The sequence below is a fragment of the Ambystoma mexicanum genome, chromosome 1p, assembly GCF_040938575.1.
Source record: "Ambystoma mexicanum isolate Mex_15411 chromosome 1p, UKY_AmexF1_1, whole genome shotgun sequence".
In the NCBI taxonomy this organism is placed as follows: Eukaryota; Metazoa; Chordata; class Amphibia; order Caudata; family Ambystomatidae; genus Ambystoma; species Ambystoma mexicanum.
This window is the reverse complement of record NC_090921.1, coordinates 1,173,650,187-1,173,676,585: the sequence shown is the minus strand read 5'-3', so window position 1 is coordinate 1,173,676,585 and position 26,399 is coordinate 1,173,650,187.

The following is a 26,399-nucleotide window of genomic DNA, read 5'->3' as shown; positions in this document are numbered from 1 at the left end:
TGCCTACAAGCCCTGTAGCATTCATAGTATTGTGCCAGCATCTAGAGCCGTTTAGAGACGTGTCGACTAGTGAAGGAGACGCTGGGCAGAGAGGGAGAAGTTGTGTGGCGAACGAGCGTAGCGTGTACCGGTGAGTGTCCCTACTTCCCGAGAGAAGGGAAGTTGCGGGAACCACCAAAACAATCGATGAGAGGTTGAGGAGTGTCAGAGGGAAGCCTCAATGACAGAAAGCTGCTCACAAGCACCTAGTGAGTAACAATGGCCAATAGAACATGTATTGAATATCGAACTGACTAGAAACATTGTATTATATGCGATAAAGAGCCAGGGGTCTATAAAAAAGTTAGTTGAACCTGCAACGTGAAACCAATACCCTCTTTATTGACTTTGTGGCAAACAAAGAGAGAATTATATATTGAATGGAACAACGAGCCTAAGGCTTATAAAAAGGGTCTGGCAAGGCCTAAACCTGCAGAAATTGCACACATATAGCTGTTCCATTGAAACACCTTGAGTGCTTTGAACTGTTGAATCATTGAGCATCAGCTGGGGGAACTTATGGTTGCGTGGCCTGTAATGAGTGGACCGTATGGTCTGACAACTGTACCTAGACCAGTGGGTTTCCCAGACCATTCTACAAATACTAAGACTCCAGTTACAGGTACAACAGTTGGCCACTGGTTGCGTGACCTGCAATGGGTGGACTGTGTAGCCCACCAACTGCACCTAGACCAGAAGCTACTAAGAAGGTTTAACAAATTGCTTGAGGTTAAACTTAAAGTAATTCTTGGTGAAACTAACCAAATGGAGAGTCGGGTGAACCCTCTGTTTTTTCAATGAACTTGTGAATTAATGAACCTGCAAATTCAGAGAACCTTCGTCTTGGGGAAGGGAATCCCAGAACTACAGTGAAGTGTGAACTTTTTGTGGGACGTTTGAACTTGGGGAAGGGAGACCATCTACATCTTTACTTTGTTGTGAACTGTGATACCTGCGAAGCCACCAGAACTAGTACAATCCGGGATGAGGGGAGATTAAGTTGAACTTGAATCCGAGAACCTTATGGAAACTGGAAATACAATTTGCTGAACATTTACTTTGGAATACTGCTTTTGGTTGCAAGTGTTCCCCACTCATTAGTTGTAGCTTTGAGGACAGAATAGGTTTTTGACACAGACAGGGGTTTTGCTTTTGGACTTCCTGACACAGACTTTCCTTAGTTTGTTAGGCAGAGAAATCCTACCATAGCATAGGGTTAGCTGGGCGTTACACCATCCCAATCATTAATAAAGTTGTTGAAACTACAGTTACGTTGTCTGGGTCATCGCTCTTGGTACCATGTCTGTCTCACAATAGCCACTCCCTGTAAGCGGCATCGCGGCGGGCATCAGTACGCAATGTGATAACATAGCCGCGATTATCGCATGTGCGAGGACACCACGCGGCTATGCAAGGCAGATCCTGATTGGTCAGTGGGGGGGTTGTGGTGGTGGTAGTACCCACGGCTTCCCAGCGTACCATAGCAGCGGCTATATGACAGGCCATAGGACATAGTGTATTTCTGGCAGGCTATGGAAACTGCAGCTATAACGGCTTGCTGGATAGCTGTGGTTATTGGGTCCCATTTAATTATATTATAACCACGGCTATACAGGTAAAGATGAAACGTGTGCACTAATGACAATATGAGTTTGGAAAGAACGTGTGATTGGTTGATCCAACATGCATTTTGAAAGATGTTATGGTATTGGAAGGCAGTATTTACTTTACATTGTCCTGAGAGAGAGGTGTCTTATTAGCATATCTGGAGTTGAAGAGTGCAGGCAAACTGTTATTTGGTGGACACTTTGTGGAGAGAAGTTCTGAAGAAGATACTGACCACTCATTCAGTGATTTGTCAGGTGATGAAATCTCATTTTTCAGAAGATTGCGGAGGAATAGATAATTCGGAGAATGGGACTTATAGTGATGTGGAAGACATTGGTAATGTTTATGAGAAGCATTGGCTGAGTACATGTTTGGTTTTAAATTTAGCACTTTGGATGGAGTCTTTTGAAAGAAAAGCTTGTGTATGTATTACAGACATATTTTTGACTGGGTGGACAGGATATGTTGCAAGTTTTTTTGAATACTTTGAAGAAACATGTAGTGGAATTGGAGAATTTTCATGTATGTAATAGTAAAAAAAAATGAATATTTACTTTGAAAATCTATATATTTACGGGTAGCATAGCTCAGTGGTAATGCGCTCGCCTTGGAAACAAGACGACGCAGAGCAACACGGGTTTGAATTCCGGGTCCATGCTTGGAAACCTCTTGGTATTAAGCGTTATAAAAAAATGTATAATAATTATATGTATGTGTGTGTAATAGGTAGTCCTTAAAAGGACCATTTTGGGCTACACAGTGTAGTGTTTCAGCAAAGTTGGATTGCTGCTTTAATGTTGACAATGAAGACTGCATTTCCTTGAGCAGCTAGATGTGCTCTATCATGTCTATAAAGATGAAACATGTCGAAGTCAAAATGGATGTTGTTGTTGGAAATCCACAGGTGTTCATGATCTCTGATGAAAGCAGAAACGACTTTAACATTTCTCAGAGATTTATCAATTTTCAAATGAAATCGGATGCTCCACTTTGCATGTTTGCTTCCGAGTTAGTTGGAAAAAATGAAGGTGGTGTGAGGAAAATGTTCCATGAGCTTTTCGAAATCTTTGTTTTATCATCAAAGCCAGAGACATACCTTGTACATTCCCCACAATGATTGAGTATGACATCCGACTGCCCTGTGCTTCTCAGACTCAACAATTTAGGACAAATCTGGGACCATTGCATTCCTCGCAATCCATAACATTTAATTCTAAAATCAGCGAAACCCAGTTCCACGTCAATATGCAGATTCTGACAAAAAATCATCAACCAAAACACTGAGCCGTCTCCTACACCCACGCCGTCTTCGCTCCAGCCATGATGCCTGCACTCTTTAACTGTCCTCTTCAAAATGCATACTTGTTTGTAAAGGACGTATTAGCAGTGGGGCATGCATGATTTCACTATTTCTGTGTTTGCCATTGGTAGGGGTGATTGTTTCCATTGTTGAAATCAAAATATGTCGCCATTTTGGTAATTTGGGAAGTAAAAAAAAAAAAAAAAAAATAGGTTGTAGTGTTGTCCCGTTTCATTGCCATTGCTTTTTGAAATGTTTCATAGGCACCATTGTATTCCCACTTGCCATTGTGTTTGCAGAAACTCTGCTGTGCTGATGCTTTGTGCTTTGCTTAAGCTGCAGGTTACTTTAAGTGTTTGTAAAAGTAATGCATTACAGCAGTTTAATGAAGGTGTTTAGGGTTGTGGAAATGGAAATGTTTTCCGAGAGGTGTTTTGGTGTCCAATTTGTAACAGCTTCTCCTGGTATAATGAATGGTGAGGGCCTATGGGTGTTGTAGTTTACAATACCCAGAACAGGTTGTGCTATGTTTCATATTGGTAATACATTTCAGCCTATATGCTAGATCACTTCTGTGCGACAGATGACGGGAGCACTATAAATGGAAGTAGTTAAATCTCTAGGTGAAAAGTTGATGTATGGGAATGCGCACTATGGGTTGTTTTTCAAATTTGCATTGTATAGTGTTAACCTGGTGAGTCCAAAAGAAACAAAATTGGGGGAACATGTACAGTGGACACGGCCGAAGGGCATGGCTAGTGGCACAGCAGTGATTTAAAATATACATTGAGCATGGCTGAAGGCTCGAAAGACATGTATAGTAGGCATGGCCGCTTAGCGGGTCTAAAAGAACATATTAGGTGAAACATGTATAGTAGATCTGGCCGAAAGCTGTGGCCACGACTAGTGGTTTGTATAAAAAAAAAAAGAAATTAATACAATTATTTTTTTTAAAAGTATAATAAAACCCTTGACATTCAGGAAAAAAATGTTTGTTGCAGGGATATTAAGGTGAAATTGTAACTCAACAACCACCCTGAAATTCGGCAGGCAATATAAGCAAAGGCTAACTTTGCACCTCCTGTTGCACAGCGTATGACCACAATGATGTCATCCGAGATTTGTAATGCTCACCTGGTATCCACGGGGAAGTCACTCAGCCGGTCCTGGCCTCTTACGACCTCGAACCCTTCCCTGGAGGCTATTCGACTGGTGACTGGGCCTTGTTTTCTTGGATGGTGTGCTCTCCGTCCTGCTTTCAGCGCAGGGGCGCGTTGATTGATGTGGGCTCGTTGGTGCCTAGTTACTTCACTGGCGAGAGTCCGACTGGTAAGTATAGTGAGTCTTTGAACAGTTCTCTAACTTTGTTCCTTTCCTTCTTAGATGATGTCCGGGGATGGCGGCGTGCTGCTGAGATGAGTGGCGCTGAAGGTGAGTGAGAGCGCGATGCACCCTTTTCGTATTTGTATTGAACTGAGTTATTTTTCTGTGTCTTTTAGGTGCCGTGACGTTGTCAGCGTGGATGCCGGTTATGAAGAACAAATGTGGTGAGTAAGCGCGGCATGCGGCGCCTCTAGATGTTTCCACGCTAACCTGGAGTGTCTTTTCCCCCTCGCAGATGGATGAGAATTTCCGGAGACACAGTTGGCCCAGAGCGGCTTGGATTCAGGTAAGCGTTTGAAGCTTGTACTGTATTTTGAAAAAAAAAAAAAACGAAGAGCTGTAAAATGCTTACTAATGCCTTTTCTCTGTTCTTTTCCTCTTCATTAGGAAGTGGCGTGCCGGGATGGGAATGACACCGCCGAAGATGCCTACAGAACAGAAGGAGCTTTGAATGATGGGCAGAAGGGCTGCAAGGTAAGGCTGTTCCTAACAGTATTCTTGTTCTTGCTGGAGCTGAGCGCAGAAGAAAGATGCAGGCCCACTGGAGACCGATCTGAACATGGTGAGTGTCACACTGCAGGTGCAGAAAACGCAAAGCATGCTTCTCAGCCTGGGTGTGGCCTAAATAGTCTCTGGGTATCCCAGGTGCCTTTGGGCTGAACCACACCCAAAAGACTAGACCGCCCATGCAGTTCTGGGAACCAAAATATGTGGGGGCATCCATCTTGTCCACATCAATGCACTACAAGTCCAATCCCCAATGTTATCCTATGGGAGTGAGCGAGTCAGGTGCCACAAGCGCCAAGTCTGACTCCAAGTGAGTCTTTGGAGGGATGGCGAGGCCCTTGAGGGCCATGTAGGTGATCGTGGCCTGGCTCCAGCCTGACATCTTGGAGGGCTGGGGACAAGAGGGGCAGGAATCATGACAAGATTCCAATACTGGTGACGGCACTAATTACATCATATAGGAAATTACTGATTACATCACTGAAGGCCACGGCTACCAGCCCGGTAGTGTTTGAAAATATACACAGGGCACAGCCAAAGGGCGTGCTCACTGGCTCGGTCTCAAGGCCCTGTTAGTGGACCTGAAAGACATCTACAGTGGTCATGGTCGAAGGTTGTGGCCCCCTATTTGATCCAAAAGAAACAGATTGGGTAACATGTACAGTGGCCATGGCTAATGGCACATAAAAATAAATCTTGGTGTAGAAAACCCTTGAAATTCACTGAAACTGTTAGTTTCAAAGATGTTAACGTGACCAATACTTTGTAACAAAACCTTTCAACTTTGCATTAGTGATGTCATCAGTGATACAATCTCTGTCATTTTCGTGGTCATACTCTGTGCAAAAAGGGGGCGAAGTTAAGGTGCCTTTGCCCGAATTGACTGCCGAATTTCAGGGTTTTTGTTTCCTTAAAAGTTTCACCTTAACGTCCCAGCAACTAACGTTTTTTCCCTTTTTAAAAAAAAAAAAAAAAAAAAAATATATATACACACCATATTTATATATGGGGGAGAGAGAGAAGATGCACATTCTGTGTTCTGTCTTGAAAACCACTGATGATGGATAGTGCTCTTCTGACAAATTAATAGTCAACAAAGACAAATAAAACTGGCATTAGGAGACAGGTGCAAAAAACACTAGATTTAAATGACAAAAACGGGTTTAAAACTTAGAAGTAGAGATAAATGATTTGAGCGATTAAAACACGATGGAAGGAAAAAAGACAAATGTTAAACTTCCAAAACAGAATGTAGCTCGTAAACATACAACCATGTGCTTAGAGACTTGCTAGAAGAAGACAGTGGGGGAGGGGCTTTTAAGATTAAGGTTGCTCCTTGGTCCAGAGAAGTGACTGCTCCCTCTGTACTGAAACGTCCAGGCTGATTCACCCCACCTTTCTCACCATCTGATGGTGTTTGGCATTGACTGCCTGGTTCATGAAGGGTGGTAGTGGCCCTGGGTTGCATCTGATCTGGAAAAGGCATTACCTGCTTGGAGGATGCTGAAAAACTAGTAAAGAATATAAAGATTTCTTGTAGAAGAAAACGATTTATACATCAGAAATAAAAGGCTGGTCAATATACAGGTTTTCATTGGATGAACACATTTTGTTATGATACGCTTCACTATTTGCCTTACAACAATGTTGCCTAGGGAGGTTCAAGAAAGAGAGAATGAGGAAGCGAAAGGGAATGAGATGTAGGGAGGGGGAAAACATATTTCCCAGGGAAATGTTGAAGAACAAGTAGATTACTCTTCATTGAAAGACAAATCTTTCTGCTGCAGAAAAGGCACAACTGCCCCAGAGAATAGTATAACCAAGCCAAAGACACTACTCTGACGCACTTAGAGGAGCTCTGGGCACCAGGGATGCCCACCCAGTAAGGGCTATCTGGAGGAGATGAGGGCCATTGCCATATTGCTTTGATTTGCCATCCACCCCACCCACCTATCGGAAGGAAGGAACCTTAAGGACTACTCTATCCTAGGGTTATGGGTGCAAAAAGTCTTGTGCATAATTATGGGTGCTTAAGGTTATTGCACCGGTATCACCAGGATTTTACTGTGCCCGCCAATGGCTTTCACAGTAAAGAACCCAGAGAGACACAAGGGTCAATGTACGCAGAGTCAGCGCTTTCTCTTGCAAATACAGTATTTCTTCCACTACGGACTGTGACGATTCCAAGGAGATCGACACCTCTCCCCAAGGGGGAGCCACCCCCTTTGGAACTATGGAGGTGAGCCTGCTCCGCTCAACATCCCGCAGGGGACAGGGTAAGCGGCATCCCTCTGGAGGGTACTCGGCCTTAGAGGATAGAGAATCTAAGAGGGATAATAATCTATCCACCGTCCCAGGCACTAATGCCTTTGCATGGTATGTACACATCTGTGCAACTGGTGTTCAACCCATAAACTGATCCCAAACTCCTTGGCATTCTGTCTTATCACCCTGTTGCTTTATACCAGGAACTCGAAGCGAGCTGTCCACTATCTATATTCCACCATGTGTGCCTAGTTCTCTGCCTGCTACGCAATCCACTCTGCTTAGTCTCTAACTTTGTTTCCTCTTACATAATGAATTCCCAAAGCTAGCTAGATGCTTACGCACAGTAGCGATTAATAGTTTCATGCAGTCTGTATATCTATAGACACCAATACCATACATTGTAGTTGGTCACCAGATCTTGCTTTGATCCAAGATTATGATTGCATTGTATATTTGCACCCGGGGAGAGCTGGCCAACCGCGAGGCCAGGAACGCGTGTGGAATCTGCAAGAAGCTGCTGGCATTCCATGCCAACCAGCTGCACCAGTGCCCCCGGCCGAGTCGTCGTTAGTTCCTCACCTTGCACCCTGCCTCACCATAGTCCCCCCAGCAAACCCCCTTGAGCACTCATTTGCACGCCTCCAAGTCCCAGAAATAGTTATTTCCAACAGCCTTTTTTTGTCATCTGTTTATTCATTCATGCACCTAACAATCAACAGACCCTCATCTGCCTAATGTCTTACTTTAGAGGTACACAAAAATGTTTGTATTGTTGCTCATTTTATTTCTTCGGTACAAAGAACTTCAGGTGACATTAAAAATAGGAGTACAACATTGTTATCAAATATGTTTGCTAATCAATAAACTTCTTTTAATTAACAAACTCTGCTAGTAATTTAAAAAAACGAATGTATACCATGTACAATACAGAGTGAAAAAGGCCCACACACCCTGATGCCGCTGGTAGTCTATCACATACAATCCAGAGCTGGAAGCCCTCTGCAAGATTGCTAAGGAACTCCAACCCATTCTGCAAAAAGATGAACGTCTTAGAGAAGTTTTCCCCATAATGCCCTCCTCTCTTTCAGACAAACTTCCAAACTTAAGGGAAGGATGGAAAGAAGCAAACTACACACAAAAAGCGCAGATTACGGAACCATGCCTTGCAGAACCAAAAGATGTCTAACTTGCGCACAGATCAACATTTTTGACACAATCAAGATACCCCAGATGGGACAGGAATACAAAATTATGGGTTGTTTTACATATTGTTGTCTTGATTATGTGAATGAAATGCCCTGGACAAGGCTACTATGTGGGGAGAAACTGGTCAACCTCTACATAAACACATGACCCTCCATCGTCGGAGAGTCAAGGGATGCACAAAAGAGAGTTCAGTTGGTGAGCATTTTTCAGAAGCTATTCGCTGTACTTTAATTTTAGGGCTGCCAAAGCCAAAAAATAAATATGAATTCAAATGCATGCACATTTTCAATACACTGGCAGGGGCCTTGAACAGACATTGCGGTTTCATGAGTTACTATCCCAACTGACCGACTTTCCCTTTTTCCACCCAGGGAGATGCAGGGATCACAACATTCCTCCTGATATGTGGATGTGTGTGCCACCACTGATCTTGCCAAGGGACAGCCTAACGTACCGAGTTTAAACTGGACTGCACCTACTATGGCTGACAAAAACCCATCCCCTCCTGCCTACCTGAGAGCCCCTTCTTTTTTTTTTTTATTTTTTTTTTTACCTTCATCTTCAGTTATACTGACCACTGTTCTACTTAACACAGTACTCCATAGACCTTGAAGACTGCAATGTGTGTGGAGGGGGTTCAAGATCTAATGCATGCCTCTCAGAGTAAAACTACAAGGTACACAGACAGGCACAGATAATGGGGTCTTTCCATGAGGGGCTATTTAAGCTGCAATGAAATAATGTTTTTCAAAGGCTTCATTCCATCCCTGCTTAGGAAAGTGGTGCGATACCACGAAAGCTCACACATAAGCAAAATAAAATGACTTGGCCTAATTAAGGTATCTACTTGTTAAGGTATCACAGGGTGGGTGGGGTTGGGGGGTGATCGGAAGATTTTTCTCAGCACACCCCCATGAATAAACATTTGCATTTCAGGAGATTAAGTAAAGTATAAAAAGGTGTACAGCACAAACCTACAAAGCTCTACTTAATTATTTTCTGTAGAGTATAATCCCAACAATGAATTTCACAGGCACCCTGACCAGTCCTTCAAATAGTCTTGGACTAAGTGTTTTGACCCTGGTCCTAAGTACATTGTTTGAATCCCGGCTTTGGCAATGTTTAAAACAAATCAAAAACACTTAAAGGGTGCAAATGGATTTCGAGATCCGAGAACATTAGTCCCAATGACCCGCACTGCCTAAACACAGATATGCAATGTGGTGACAGTGCCTGGGTGATCATTGGGGCTGCCACATAGGAGAAGGAGGTTCTTGAGGGTCAACTTACCTCTGATTTAATAATGGCGAGTCAGGAGGGCAAAAGAGCAAAAGTGGCAGAATGCACAGAGTGGATAGTTCGGTTAAGGAGAGTTCCAGAGTGAAGGATGTGAAGGGACCAGTATCGGGAGAAAAAAATCAGGTGGTGAGGCTGGCACATCCAATGATTTCCAGTAAACACAAAGTGCATCCAATGATTTCCAGTAAACACAAAGAAAGAAAAATTGAATAGGAAGTGATTTTGCACGGACAATTGCCCCACATACAGGTGGTGCAAAGAAGCAGAAGGGGAGTCCACTAAGGCGACTGCAGCAATAACTTAGTCCGCATCCGCAGAGGACCAGCTTGGTGAACAATTGGTGTTTTGGTACATTTGCAAGAATACAGGCTGAAAAGAGGAGAGTCGGCAGATGCCAGACCTTGCACCTTATTGAAGTGAGGACGAGACAAAACCAACACATACAATCCGCCCTCTTTCACCTGAAAAATATTTCCTAATGCCAGTTTGTCGGGGAAATAGTACATTTGCAAATTTGGAAACGAGATACAGAGGCAGGACTACCAAGGTGAGGAGTGGACAGTGGGGTCCTTGGTTTCAAGGTGGTGGGTGTGGTGTTGTGCCTGACTCTCCAGGTCACGTGTGAGGCGGGGGAGCCCGACCCCCACATGACAGGGTGAGGAAGGAGGTGGAGTTGAGGAAAAATAAATGGCGCGCATGCTAGGATTTAGGCAGTGCGTAGTAGAATACCAAGCAGTGTCCTTGTGATTCATTTATGCTCTCTCCCTGCAGCCGAGGCCCCCCATCTACCAGCCTCAGCCTGCAGACCATCACAATGGCGACGAGGCAGACGCAAACCCTAGCGTAAGCAGGGCCTGCGCCCCCCCCCCCTGGTTGTGCAGCTAGCAGAGCGGTGACGTAATCCAAGGAACCCGCCCCGTCCCTCACTCACGGGAAGCAGCAGTTTTCGGAAGCACACAGCACCAAAGCTTGATGCTTCCTGGAGGTAAGAGGTGCCCCTCCCTCCCAACTCCTGTCTCACCTGATCCAGCCCACACAGGGCTCCCCACACAGGCGGGAGGAAGTTGTGCATCTCCCCCAGATCCTCTGCCGGCAACGCATGCCCCACGTCAGAGCGCATGGCACAGATTAAACAAACGTCATAATGCCATCACCCGCCCAGTAATGGAATAACAAAGTGTAACAGATAACGTTAATAGAAGTGCACAGCAAGAACAAAAAGAACTGAAGCTAAATAGACCAGGACCAACCCGGCGAGAGGGCAAATGGGAACACTGAGAACGCTCTTACACGTACAACAGCACACCAAACACCGGAATAGCCCAACCTAACCTCTAACACCAGCTAACCATGGAAAGCCCGTCGCGAAGATACACTGGAGGACACACACAACCAGGAGCACGTCGAGGGCTGATGCTAACCAAGATGGGTCCATACCAAACTCTGATTCCGCATTTGGAGATTTTATGCGCCCCTTCGACCCATACGCAACAGGGGCCGCTCTGAGATGGGAGATATGGCTCCAACAACTTGAACTCCACATTAAAACAAACAAAATCTTGGAAGCAGGAGAACAGCGAACGCTACTCATGCTCAACCGGGGTACTCTTGCCCTCTGTCTGTTGAAGACCCTACCAGACCAAGGAACAATTACTGATTATGAAGCAGCCAAAGCAGCACTAAACAAGAAGTTCAAGCCGGAACGCAACTCGGACTATGAACGTATACAAATGAATATGGTCAGACAAAGACCAGGAGAGAGAATTGATGACTTTGATGCACGCCTTTGTGAGGTGGCTATAGGATGCAAATTCCCAGATGAAAACTTTGCAGTGCGACAACAGGTCATTCACGGAATCGGAGAAACTGTGTAGGGCCATTTTGTTGGAAAAAATTCTGGCGATGGGCCAACAGAGAGAGCGAACAGACGAACAAGCTATGGCGATGGATGTTGCCATGAACTGACTACCCATTGATGACCCGAAAGACGCAGAGAGCATTGCAGCAATCCATTCATGGTCTGAACGGAAAAATACCCCACCAGCCCCCCCCCCCCCGGCCAATGAACAAACGACAGGGCCCATGCAAGTGGTGTGGAGGCGCGTGGCATAAGGTTTAGCCGTGCCCAGCCCTGGGTGTCACGTGCCGGAAGTGCAAGAGATTGAACCATTTTGCAGCGGTCTGCCTTAAACCCCCCGAAAGAAACAAGATGAACCCCTAGAACCACTGCCAACAGGCAAAGCAAAGGGAAAGTGCCTCATCCCAAGACCGGCAAGGAAGGCCGCCCAGGAAGAAGAGTGAGCGAGTTCACCTAATCTCTGCAGTCGACCCAAGGAAGACTTCCACAAACAAAAGGAAGACCGTTCGACCCACATGCTTAGTCGAAGCGGACACAACCCCCACAAAGGTTATAATTGACACAGGGACAACGGTGAATGTGATGCCTTTGGCAAGGTTCAAAGAATTAAAGCCACCTCCCCGGCTACGAGACAAAGTGCAACTTTTCGAATACGGATTTACCCGTAGTAAGCTTGTTTAAGGGCGACCTGACACAATGTCATGCAGAACAGGCATCTACGTAGTTGACTTTGGAATAGAAATCTTGCCGAGCTGCAAAACAGCAGATAAGCTCAAACTCCTACACTTCGCGTTCAGCATCAACCGCCTGGAAATCGACGAGCTACTGGAGAAATACAGCAAAGTATTTCAGGGAATCGGATGCTTAAAAGGGCTAACCGTTAAGCTCCACATCGACCCCACTGTTGAACCACAGGCAGTACGGCACAGAAGAGTGCCATTTCACCTGTGAGAAGCCATCGAAGCAGAGCTAGAAAAGCTTGAAGAACTAGGAATCATTGAGAAAAATTCAGCACCCACCCCATGGGTATCCCCCGTGGTGGTGACTCGGAAACCAAAACCGAATGCTGTGTGAATCTGTATTGACATGAGGCTACCAAACGCTGCAATAAGCCGTGAACAGCATGTCACCCCAACAATCGACAAGCTCATTGTAGACCTGACTGGTGCCAAGGTTTTCAGTAAGCTTGACCTGCGTTCAGGCTACCATCAAATACACCTGGCACAGGAATCCAGATATATCACAACATTCTCTTCGCACCTTGGCCTCCGACGCTAGTGCAGGCTGAACTTCGGAATATCTTCACCAGGCGAAGTATTCCAAGATGAAAACCGTAGGGTATTGCAAGGTCTGGCAGATACCACCAATGTCAGTGATGACATTCTTGTGTACGGAACAACACAACAAGAACACAACACCCGGCCTCAGTGCTGTCCTACAGAGGCTAAAGGATGCTGGCCTCACTCTGCATGCCATGAAATGTGAATTTGGCTAAATCGAACTTAGCATTTTTCCGTTATGTCTTCAATGCCGAAGGCGTGTCGCCAGACCCCGCAAAAGCCGATGATATGAAGACTGCCAAAGTTCCATCCTCAGCCTCAGAAGTCAGAAGCTTCTTGGGGATGGCCACAAACTGTGCCAGATTCATCCCGGACCTAGCCACTGTCTCAGCCCCACTACGAAGTCTCACCAAGAAGGACGCCCCTTGGGAGTGGAGTGAAAAACAAGAAGACGCATTCCAACAAATCAAAAATGTGCTCACCAAAGAAGCGAAAATGGCGTTCTTCGACGTCAAGCAGAACACCGAACTGGTAGTTGATGCCAGCCCAGTTGGCCTTGGAGCAGTACTGACCAAAGTTGATGCATATCCTATTGCTTTCGATAGCAGAGCCCTCGCAAAGACTGAGCAAAACTACGCCCACATTGAGAAGGAGGCCTTAGCGATCTAATGGGGATGCTGCCATTTCCAAGTCCACCTCCTCGGCCAACCACAAGTGCCATCTTCCAAGGAGCAGCGCCCCACCCGCCAGCCCAGCTGGAAAAATGGATACTAAAACTAGAACTGTTTAACATAGACGTTATCCACTGGGCGCGAGCCTTTAGGCCGGCAGATTACTTGTTGCAACACCCTCGTCCAGTGATGCATCGAGTGGAAGAACACGCGAAGGAGACTGAAGGCAACAGAACTAAGTAGAGGAATATCGGAACTGTGTTGAAAAATGAAGAAAAGCCAGTTCCTGACAAAAAGGATTATAAAGCCAGAAAACCCGAGTTCTGACAATGTTATTGTGGACAAAGGAAAACACGAGGAATACCCTAATTTGGAACAAGCAATCTTCATACCTAAAGAACGTTTGAGTTGGAACTATTTATTCTTCTTTTATCAACATTTTTGCAAGAACTTCAAGAGTAAAATTCCCTTTTCACGTTTATAGTTTAGTTTTAGTTTGAGGGGTTGAAATAGAACTTTGGACACAAGGACAGTTTGATTTTGACATCCTGACACAGACAAATCTTTAGTTTTGGTTTAGGTAGGGAAATACCTCTTAGAGCAGTGTCAGAGAGGCGTTTTCCCAAACCTTTTGATTTTCAATGAAAGTCTTTAACCCAAAACATGGCTTACTTGTATTCGACTTTCATTCCTCACACTTCCCAGTGTTAATGCACGTTCACAAACATTTTCCCCTTACACTCCCCACACCCAAAAACACCCTCCCGCCCTCATAATGATGCTCCCATGCACTCCCTCTGTATCCACAGTATGTTTCCTCTGACGCACTTACGTTTTGCATATTTGACGTTATGGGTGTATAGCCACGACTATAGCTGCGGTTAGAGTCCTAGACTCCACAATTTTACATGCTGTCCTTGTTCCCTCTCCCCACCTCTAGCCTGATGTCATTTCATGCTTCGACCCCCTCCAAATAGCATTTTTTGCTCTTTTTATTTCATTTAAACCATGGCCATCTCTTACATTGAGCAAAAAAAGGCAGATTTTTATTTCTGAAAACCCTCTATCCTGCAAAGCACCATGCGATATCTCTTTAATTTTATGAAAAGGGGGGCGCCCCCTTCCTCAAATATTTTAAGAACTGGATGCAGTAACCCCAAACCCCCCTGTTCCCCTCAAGATCTCCCCCAGAACACGAATCAATGCCTCGTGCCCAAGTTGTTTCGTACCTGGCCCAATTCCAGCCAAAACCGTTATACGAGTCAAAAGTTATTTGCAAATCATTTTTGGGATTTCCTGTGGTACTCAACATGCACATTAACTTTAATGTGGCGACCGCTGCAATTTAATATATCAGATAAATTAGGCAATTTTGTAGAGCAAACTGCTTGCTTTTAAACTAATTTGCATACCCACAATTCCATGTTGATTTGGCTCTGAACTGAAGGTGTAGTTCCAGCTATGGTTACTAGGTGGCATTGTCGAATATGTAATTTGGCTCACATGGAATATTATATATAATATATATGAGGATGTGAATTTGTTCTGACTGATGGCAAGAATCCGATCCCCAAAATCTTGTTGAAGCATGTGCATACCAGTTGTAGTTGGAAATAAGTAATAACACCTAAATGTGTCCGATAGAATGATTAGATAGATATGTGTTTGAGACAGATATAGTGGGAAACTGTTAATATACAGTACCGTTATGAAAATGTGTTACAATTGGGACAGTATTTTGTTTGTAAAATGGCATTCTGAACACCTGTGTATTGTTATCAAATTAATTCTGGTGGTGGCTGTAAGGGTGGTGAAGGAGGAGACTGACAAGGGTAGCATAGTGTATGCTATATACTTTTATTTAAGATCAAAATAAAGAGAAAACCTACCTTTCCCTATATCTGAGGGGTTTTTCAGCCTCAACTAAAAGTGCTAATCGGTCTGTCAGGATGTCGTTGCAACTAAAGAGTCCACCGTCCTGCGTCAAACGCCCCTATCTCTGTCCCTTACAATTATAACTAAACTTACATTATACCAATGTTCTTGGTCCAGGAGAATGACTCCCTCCTCCCGGACAAGACTGCACATTTCTGTTTGCAAGTCTATCTCCAGGGGGAATAACCCTGTTCCCCTGACATCAATACTTCAAAACAAAGGATTTCTGGCTTTGCATCAAAAGTGCATTATTTCTTCCCTCCAGGACTCCCTTTGCCTGGATTTCTGGTTTGCTCCTCCCTGTAAACTCAATTACCAGGAGAATGACTCTGCTGATGTCTCTTTTTTCCCCACACAAAGCCAGGGGGAATGATTCCCTTCCCCTGTCCTTTCTTGGCTTTAGGTTCACAGTTCACACCACCAGATGGAGTGACTCCTTTCCCCTGACCTTTTTTGGCTTTAGTTTCACAGTTCACAATGTCGGGGGGAACATCTTCCCTTCGCCTGACCTTACTCGTATATAAACTTGTTGGTGCAGGTCCCAGACCCGGGTTTATATGTCGCTTTGTCTGGGCAGACCTGGTTCCCTCGCCTGCCAGATACTGCCCCGAAGAAGATGGCTAGTGAGGATCTCTTACTCAGGTTGCAGGTCCCAACCCGGTTTTCTCCTCTGGGATTTGTTTTGGATTTATCTGTTTCACTCTCCTGCCAAGTACCATCATATGGCCAATTGCTTGAGATATTCTCCTTGGCTATATCTGTGTCCCAGAGCCCGTGGGTTTGAGGTTTCTTTTGCACCTTTTCTCAATCCCGACAGCCCACGTACCTTCTGGGACCGTGCCAGTTCGTCTCAGTCGGTTGCATGCTTCTCCGACATCTTGTTTAGCTTCTCGCGTTCTTGTGCTGCTTCTGCAGCAGATCTGCAGCGCTTCTCTTTGAGCAGGTTGCGCATCATGCCACAACCGTGTGGTCCGGTTACTGCTTCCACCCAGACCTCTGCTATTCCAGTTCCTTAGTCTGCCCAGGCATGGTGGACCAGATAGGCATGCCTATGCTCCTTCGCATGCGTCCCGGTCAGCAGCAGCCTCTCTTCCATGCTGCACGTCCTCCAAATCCTTCTGGGAGGGTCTGACAAAAAGAATGCTCATTCAAGTTTGTAGGAGGACTCTTTATTGTTCCGCACCTCCTCCTCATCTCAGTACCTATCAAGAGATTTTCATTAAGTCATCCCTATTCTTCCACGTCTCAGTAACTGTAGTGTGTTCAGTCTCACATATATACATGGAAGTGTGTGGTATGGAAGTGAGGGATCAGATGGTGGACCTCATGGACTGAGTGAAGGTAAAGGAACTGGTTGGAGGGTAAGGTCTGTTGTACCGCCTTCTCCCTAGATGGCCATCCTTGTTCCTAGAGGGGGAGTCACTCCCTGTGAGATCCTTCTGCTGAGTACAACCCCCAAGGGGACTATCGGGTAGTGGCATCACCTCCCTCGCCTCATGGGAAGAAGCTCCCCCTCAGGGAGAAGTGACATCTAAGGATTTGTCACATGACTAAAAGCAAGAAGAAATAAGCTACAGCAGAAGTTTAATCTGACCATCCAGTTTAGACATTTTGGGCTCACAGCACAACAGTGCAAAACTTGACACAAATATGTGTGAAAAGCTGCCAAAGCAGTGCCAAATATAGTATTTTACTCCTCTGCAACATATTATAATTCTGACATCCATCCCAGTACCCACAGCATCGGTGGCCACAAAACCCCAAACCACATTTATATGAAGTGTAAGGGTGCAGAAGGAGGATACTGACACATAGGTGGCTTGCTTGTTGGCATAAACATTTATTTATATGCAAAAGAAAGGAAAAGCAATCTCTCCCTAACTCGAAGAGTGGTTTCCCTGCCTCTACATACGAACTAAAGAATCGGTCAGAATGTCCAAGTAAATAAGAGTCCACCGTTGTGTCAAAATGCCTAATTCTGTTTCTCATACTTGCAATTAAAATGAAAGAGGTAGTGGATCTTCCTGGTTCAGAACAATAAATCCCTTCTTCTGGACAACGAGCCACAGTTCTAATCGTAGGTGGGAACTTCACCTGAGAGAGAGAATTCCTTCCCCCGGTCTCAGTTCCTTTCCAAAGAAACAAAGTTCCAGCTTCTGATGCTGCAAAGTTCTCAGTTACGATTTTAAACATGTAATATTCCAACTCAAACATCATTCCTTATTGCCCATAGTTTTCTTTACTATTGGGTTCCTGGAGAATGCCTCCCTTCTCTGTGTATTTTTGGTCTCAATACTTCCATGGTACCAGAGGAATGACTCCCTTCCCTGGGCATTCTTCTGTTGGGCTTCACAGTACACAATACCAGGGGGTATGGCTTCCTTCCCCTGACCTCTATTTTTTGTCCTCATGGTACCCAATCTTCACCATTGAGGTTTCGGAGAATGTCTCCCTTTGCCGAGTATCAATGCTTCACAGTGCCAGGGGAAACGATTCCCTTGCCAAGGCCTTCTTGGCTTCACGATACACAATACCAGGGGGTATTGCTTTTTACCCCTGATATCTCTCTTTCTCTTTCTCTTTTGTTTTCATGGTTCCCAGTCTTCACTATTAGGATCCTGGAGAATGTCTCCCTTCTCCTGGTAGCTAGGTTTCCACATCGCCTGGGGAAAGACTCCCTTCCCCTGGCCTTCTTCTGTTTGCTGACAATGCCAGCAGGAATGTCTCCCTTTTGCCTTTCTGATTTCACAGTTTAATATTACTAGAGGGTGTTCCTCCCTTCCCTTGACTTGATTTGCAGTTCAAAAGTTCACAGTTCACAAACTCCCAGTCTTATGGGTGATGAGATATGATATGGCATTTATAACGCGCCTATACACAAGTGTTTCAAGGCGCAACACGGCAAGAGGGAAGACCGAGACAGCGATCCTACTAGGCCAAGTGTCATTCAGATAGTTCTGGGGAAGTGGTAGAGGAAAATTGCAGAGTGGGAGGTGGGAAGGGGACAGTGCAGTACAAGGGTTAGTAGAATAAATAACAATAAGAGAAGTAGGGCCAGCTGGTGGCAAGTGCAGACATCTGGAGGTGTCAAATGCTGGTGGGGGACTGTAGGGATACAGAAAACAGTCCCCAAGTGCGGGGGCTGCCAGGGAGGCAGTGCCAGTATGTAACTGGCAGGGGAGGGGACCTGGGCCCGAGATCAGAGGGTGGCCAGGTAACCAGTACAGTTTCAGCCAGAAATTCAGCAGGGGAGAGGAGGAGAGAAAGCAGAAGCAAAGAGGAAGGTTTTGAGGTGCTTCAGGAACCAGAGATGTTTCTCCTCAAGTTTCAGGGAGGCAGGGAGGCTGTTCCAGAGGGAGGCCCCAGCTGAGGAAAGAGATCTACCACCAACTCGTTTCTTGGAGAAGTGACTGACCCTGAGGGAGTTGGAGATGAGGGAAGAACTCGAGAAGGAAGATATTTAGGAAGACAGAGTTGAAGGTATTGAGGCCCCAGAAGGCCTTGTGGACAATGCACAGGGTTTTGAACTTAATCCTCGCAGCCACTGGGAGTGCAGAGATTTCAACCCTGGAGAGATACGATCCCTGGGCTTGAGGCCAAGGACAAGTCTCGCAGCCCTGTTCTGGATGAGTAGAATCAGGCAGATTTAGAAGGAGGCTGTTGCAATAGTCCAGCCTAGAGAGAACCAGAGCACTGGAGACAGTGAGCTTCTTGGGGAAGGAGAGGAAAGGAAGAATACCTCTAAGGAGGTGCAGCTGGTAGTGATGTGATGAGAGAAGAAAGAGTGTGGAGTCGAAGATGACCCCAAGGTTTTTTGCCTCACAAGTGGGAGCAGGAGGAGGGCCAAGAAAGGCCGGCCAGAGAGAGACAGGAAAGGCGGGAGCAGGTGTGCCGATGAGAATTTCAGTTTTACTGGCATTAAGGCAGAGATCATTGGCGGCATACCACTCCTGGATAGCACACAGTCGGAGAGGAGAGTCAAAGAACAGGTGGCCGAAGGTAGCCTGAAAATGAGCTGAGTTCATCCGCATAGCACTGGAATTTGGGGCAGAGAGCGGCAATGCGGTGGGCAAAAGTGCCAGGTATTGGTTGAACAGCCCGGGATAGAGCTTAGACCCCTGAGGGACACTACAGGTAGAGATAAAGATAGAGGAGAGGAAGGACCCAAGTTGGACCTGAGAGGGTCGATCGGAGAGGAAAGAAGTCTGCCACGCCAGGGCCTGACCAGTGCTACCAAGTTATCACGCAGACGGTTGAGCAAGATGGCTTGGTTGACCGTGTCAAAGGCAGAATAGAGATCTAGCAGGATAAGGACACAGGGGGTGTTGGAATCAAGGTTTGAGAGCAGGTCTTCACGTATGTTCAGGAGAGCAGTTTCCGTGCTTCTGGCAGCTCTGAAGCCAGACTGATGGTCATGAAGACAACCAACAGATTCAGTGTGAAGATTAAGCTGGGAGCTGGCCAGCTTTTCTAGGAGTTTGCCCAAGAAGGGAGTGATGGGGATTGCTGATAGTTGGCCAGACAGGTCGGGTCGGCAGGGTTTTTTAAGAAGAGGGGATGTGAAGACTCCAGTGGCGAAGGAGTGGTTGCAGAGGTCGGCCAGAGCAGGAGCCAGGGAATCCATGTGGTCTTTGATGGTTTTGGAGGAACAGGGATGAACCTGTTTTGATGAGACTTTCATAGATTGGACTTGTCTAGAAACCTTGTCTGTGGAGAACAGGGGAAAGGCCGAGAAGGAGAGAGGAGAGGAAGAGCAGGGGGTAGATGGGAGCGGGAAGGGGAAGAGGGAGAGAGGACAGGATGTCCTGCATTTTAGAGATGAAATGAGAGGCCAGAGCCATGCAGAGGGCCTGGGAGGGGACAGGAGAGGTAGAGACTACAGCAGGATTGGCCAGTTCCTTGCAGATTTTAAAGAGTTCAGACGAGTTGTTGGATGCGCAGAGACACAGGCTTGGACGTGAGCTCTCTTCTTGGTGTGTACAGAGAGCCGGTATTGCCTTTGGAGCAGGCAGCAGGCCAGTTTGTCAGAGGATGTACCGGAAGCACACCATTTCCGATCAGCAACCCTGCACTTGCATTTGAGGGTGACGAGGTCTGAGTCGTACCAGGAATTACACTTGGCTTTGGGCCTCAAGCGGATCCTCATGACGGGGGCAAGAACATCAAGGGTATCCGATATAGCAGAGGGGAGCATGGAAAAGGCAGCGCCAGGGTGTGAGTCAGCCAGTGGGGTAGGGGGGGGGGTTGAGAAAGTGACAGCGAAAGCCTCAACTGACACACGCTTCATGGGTCGGATAACTGAGAAGGTATGTGGCAGTGCTGGAGTTGGCTTAGCCTGGGGGGAAGGGCAGGGTGAGATGGGAAGAAAGGAGAAAGTGATCACTCCAGGAGAGAGGACTGGTGAGAGGGATGGAAGGGGGAAGGTCTAAGGAGATCAGAACATCCAAAGTGTGCCCTGCAGAGTGAGTCGGGCCAGAAGGGAGAATGGAGAGTGAGAGTCGCAGGGGTTGCGGAAGAGTCCAGAGGATGGACAGGGAGCATCCAGGTGGATGTTAAAGTCTCCAATAAGGAGTTCAGTGGTCGAGACCAGGAGGGAAGACGAGCGGTCCGCCCATTCAGAGAGGAAGGAGGAGATCTGACCAGGTGGCCGATAGATAGAAGCCATAGTAGGGGAATGGCTAGGAGAGAGAGAGACGACGCATTCAAAAGAGGTCTGCGTGGGAATGACGGAGGCAGGAATCCACTAAGGGATTGTTAGGGCAACACCACCTCTGGGGCCGTTGGACCTGGGCGCGGAGAGGATCTTGTATCCGTCGGAGAGGAGAGTGTCAAAGCTTGTGACGGAGCTGGCCGTGAACCAAGTCTTGGTGAGACAGAGGACATAGAGGTCAAGTTCCTTCAGGAGGCGGCTGATGTCAGAGGAGTGTTTGACAGCTGAGCGAGAGTTAAGAGTGGCAATATGGAAAAGGTTACCGTCCTTGAAAGACTTCTGGGGAGGGGTTCAAATCAGAGGTACGCCCTGCAGAGGTATAGAAGAGGAGGGAGGAGAGGTAGCAAGATAGCCAAGGAGGAGACAGCTGGGGAAGGCGAGGAAGCCGTGGAGGGAAGAGAGGGGACAGCAGGAGAAGGAAGGAAATTGATGAGGTGCATGAAGTGTCTATCAAAGAGGAGAAGATTGGCCTGAGGGCCTTGGACCAAGACGGTACCATTCAAGTAAACATTAATGATGACGAAGGTGGCCAGGAGGGCCCCCCACCGAGTGCCACCATTGATTGGAGAAGAGAAAGGAGAAAGCACAGACCATATGAAGAGTCTTTAGGTCCGGCGAGGGAACGGTAAAGAGGATGTCGGTACAGGTTTGCCTGGAGGCGGCATTGGTATAGGTGTCCGCGATGGGGAGGCCTGGGTTGGAGACCAGGATATCCTTTTTAAACTTCTTCCTACCAGATTTAGTGAGGAGAGCAGGATAGTCAATAGAAAAGCAGTTAGAAAAGATAGGAGAGACAGAGAGAACCATAGAGTAGGTGAGGAGAGAAGAGGAAGGGAGTGGGAGGGGAGGAAACTAGGGAAGGACATAGGGCAGTGTGCAAGCGGACGAGACAGAGAGACAAGACAAGTTTGGACAATACGACAAGTACTCAGACAATGTTGGACATTTGCTAGGTGAATGCTTAGCTAAGAAGTCGCCAAGAATGGCAATCCTATCACACTGATATTTAGATACTGGAGAAGCGCACCCTAGTCAGAGAGTCCCGTAAGGAGGGGAAAAGGCCTAGGTTTACAATGCAATTTTTAAATACTTCCACAATGCAATTTTAATAAACAGGAGAAATAAACACCTAAATTAGAGAGTCAGCTATGTGGACAGCGGTATACAGGGTAGAGTAGGGTCTGAGCCTGGTTGACGGCTGGCAAATGGCTTCCCCTGCTGACACCTGCAGACATGTGGTGCAGGTCCCAGACCCGTGTATTTCTCTTGCCTTTCTGTGATAGACTTTGCTCACTATCCTAGGCCTCCAGATAAGGTGCATACCAGGCCTTTTTACGCATGGAAATCTTGTAAATACGACAGCTTTATTATTTTCCTGTGTACTTTTACACACAGGTTTAGAGCAGAGGGCAGTGCAAAGGTCAAGTTACTGGACAGAAACCAGAAGGCTTCTTTTGATTTTTATCTACATGGATGTAATTGCAAGCCACCTCTGAAACAGAATGTATTTCTCTGAAGCCTTTCAAAAAAAGAAACTGCACACTGTGATAAAAGGAGTGGTTTCTTTCCATTCAGCTTCAGAAGCACTGTGCAAATTTTCCTAGAATTTTAGGATTGTATGTTTAATAAGATGCAAAAGTAAGTAGCAATTGAGAATTAATATTTTGTAGCTAATTATGCTTTCTTTTTTTCTTTTTTTACGGTGAAAGCAAACCCGTATTGCACAGTTGTATTTTTCAGAGTTCCGGGGATATGTGCATAATCGTGCGGAGGCAGATCATTTTTACACTTATTTAATTTACACTCTAATTATAAAAACAGTGTGTAAAATGATGGCTATGCACAGTATAGTTTACATCCATTCAACCTTGCAGTCAATGGGGTACATTACTGTAAATGGTCAGTGGCAGCAGAGTCTTTGCTCAAGTGTGAGTGATTGTCATTACACCAATCACAGGTGTTCTAGCCTCTCAAATCTTCAAGACTAAAATTAAAACATCTAAACCCTAACTCTCCAGGAAGTGCAAGCGCTGTTCATAAACAAACAAAGGAAAGTTACATTGGTAATTGAAATAGAAACTCGGCAAAACCTGTCCCATTGATAATCCAGATAGGTATTTAAATTTATATAGCGCTTCATAAATGGTTCGTCCAACCTCTAGGTACTGTGATTATTATACCTCAGTCAATACTCAGTTACCCGACCTCTGAAGGATGTTAGCCAATAAGATAGCTCAGCCGGTTGAGTACTCGTTGCTGCAATCTATGCATGATCTGTAGGTTGCAGGTTCGAATCCCGGCAAGGCCAACTCAGTCTTCCATCCTTTCAAGGTCGATAAAGGAGTACCAACTTTGGTTTGGTGATTATTGTGATAAATATGTTCTATGTACAGCGCTTTGCCAAAAGCGCTATATAAATAACCATTAGATTAGATATGGAATTTAGCATGGAGTCTGTGCCTCTCTGCACTGTTGTATCATAACATTGGCATACCATTAGGTAGTAATAACTCCAGGAAATGAGGACTTTCATTAAACATCAAAAGACAATTCTATTATCGAACCTCCAAACAGACAATAAAATTCATGTTTGCTTTACTATGTAATTGGCTAGGTTTGTGTTTTTTCAACATTTAAATATATACAGGAGAGATCAAATGGCCAGACATTAGAGAAATAATGAAAGGTGTATTCTGTCAATGCAGAAAGCTGCAGCATAGTAGTGATGTTAATATAGTTTTGGCAGACGTCGGCTGGATGTGACCTACATTTTACTCTCTTGCAAAGGAGAAAAGTCATTTGTACTCTTAAAATCACATTTACTCTCAAAGTTTAAAAATAGGGAGTAAAATACTACCACCTCAAAATCTTATCTGGAGCACTGCTGCCGGGTCTTATGAGTAAGGCTTAGGTTACTCTTCATTAAAGGGTGTGGGTCCCTGACCTGTGTTTCTTGGTTAAGTTCCTCCTTGCTAGGAGGCTTGGCTTTTCCCCTCAAGGGCGTCCCTTTTCCCCAGCTTAATGGCTCCAGCGTTTTCCAGTGTCCTGGTACTCCGCCCCGGGTAGCCCTTGTACCTTTAGGATCTCTACTGTCTCAGCCCGGTCAATCTCTGGGTTCTTTGACCTCAGTTTAGGGCATCTCTGCAGCACTTGCAGTTCCCCAGCGAGCACGTCTTCCACCCAACCGCACGGTCCTTCTCCTTGGCCTGCCTGGACGTTTGCTGGTCTGCTCCGCCGGACGGTCCTTTCACATCGGACCAGCTAAGAGTCTCTTTGCCTGCCTGGTAAGATTTCCTGCAGCCGCTCTTGTTCTCTGCCAAGCGTTTCCCCACACTCGCGGTTCCTCCAGGGAGGGCCTCTCTCTCTCTCCTTCCTGGTTTCCCGCCTCAGTTTTGAATGGGTTCTGCCCAATCAGGTTTCAGGAAACACTAGACCGTCCATTCAAGTGCTCTTTATGCTTCCCGTTTATTCTTCTTCGTCCCAGTACAGATCTTGGGTCCTCCAGTGAGTCAATTGGTCTCTCCCTCGTCTCAGTACTTAAGGGATATATGTCCCTTGAGTAGTCCACACTCTTCCTCGTCCCAGTACTTCCTGAATTGATGGTATGGCAAAAGCACATAGAAACACTAGGGAAAGTGTTGGTGGTAGTGGGGGCTGGGGTGGGGTAGGACGGTGTGTTAGGTGGGCTGTGGTGATACCATGTTCTCCCCAGGTCATCACTAATCCCATATGGAATTTCCTCCCCATGACATCCCCCCGCTGACTATCACCCCCAGGGGGACTATCTGGTAGCAGCCTAACCTCCCTGGCCTCGTGGGAAGGGGCTTCCCCTTGGGGAGAAGTGACAACATCTGGGGATTTGTCACAGAAGGAACTCCCTTTCAATCCAGAAACACAATAAGGACACAAGAAGTGTAATTCTCTAAATTTAGTGGCTACCTTTTTACTGTTTTAATTAAGCAATAAAATGCTGCAAAATGTACACTTTTGGGCTGCAAAATGTGGCTATCAATGCGCATTCTCCTGGGGGAAGCTCTACTGAATGGTGTCGGGCCCCAAAAAAAATCTTAAAATGTTGCTGGACCTACTGGTCGAGTGACTTATTTAATTTACTCGACGCAAGAGAAAAGTATTCCATCTGTGAAGTTGATAGCATAATATTTGTTTATATTGAAAAACATGGTGAAACATGAAGAAACATTGCCAGAAATGTTAATTTGCCTTTCCAGTATTCTCCTCATGGACAATTTGGAACCCAATTTCCTATAGAGTGCAGAGAATACAAGATTGGCTACACGTGAAGTACTGTTTATTTTTTTAAAGTTTATAAAGCACACAAACAGCACAAGGGCATTGAGGCGCTGTTAAAAGAAGACGACTTGGTTGCATGGAGCATACTTAAATTGTTACATATGCAAAACATAACATGCAGTAGGTAATGACAAATGGTGTTTTGGATGGCATACGTATGTTAGCTGAACAGGTGGGGGTTCAGGCAAATAGTGTTTAGATAGCTTTGCAGAAAACTAGGTGGGAAGTTTCTGCTCTCAGGTGGGATGGAAGGGAGTTCTGATTGCATGGCAGCGATGAATTGGGAAGCTGGAGCCATCCGCTCTGGCTCGTTTGACTTTGGGCACTGTGAGGCAAGGTTAATTCGAGGGTTACAATATATTTGGGTGACCGGTTTAACGTTTGCAATAGCTTGCTGTTTCAAATTGGGTTAAAATAAGTCTAAAAGTTAGGATTTGACTTGGGGGTAGGATACATTATCCCATACACAATGACCCAACGGCTGAGGACCAGAGTGTGAGTTAGTGTTTGGACTTATTAAAAAAAAAGTAAACACTAAAAAGTGATGCATTTTAGCAGAATGAATATGGTTGACTGCACACTGTTGCAGAATGAAAATTTTCCATAATAACTTTAAGTCACAGAGGCGAGCATTATGCATCTCTTTAGATTAGCTCAGCAGGAAGATTTAAACAAAGCAAGCTGTTGTAAATAATCAAACTTGCTAGGTGTTAAAATCCATGAAGCAAAAAGTTCCAAATTAAGTGAGAAACCAGTCTTCCTGAACTCCATTCCCCACAGTCCTTAATAACTTGAACTATTGCCACCGTTATGTGACCCAAAACCAGCCAATCCTTTGAGATTGTCTCTTAAGTAAATGCAGCTCTTCCTGTACTTCCTCTTTTGATGCTGCTAAACTCCGTCAACAGATTAGAACTGCGCTGAAACCTCTGCCACTGCTGTAGGCTCTCGCATCCCTCAGTGGGACTTGTCCGACGAGCCTGTCGGTGAAAAACCAAAGGTCACAGAGTGAAATTAAACTGTT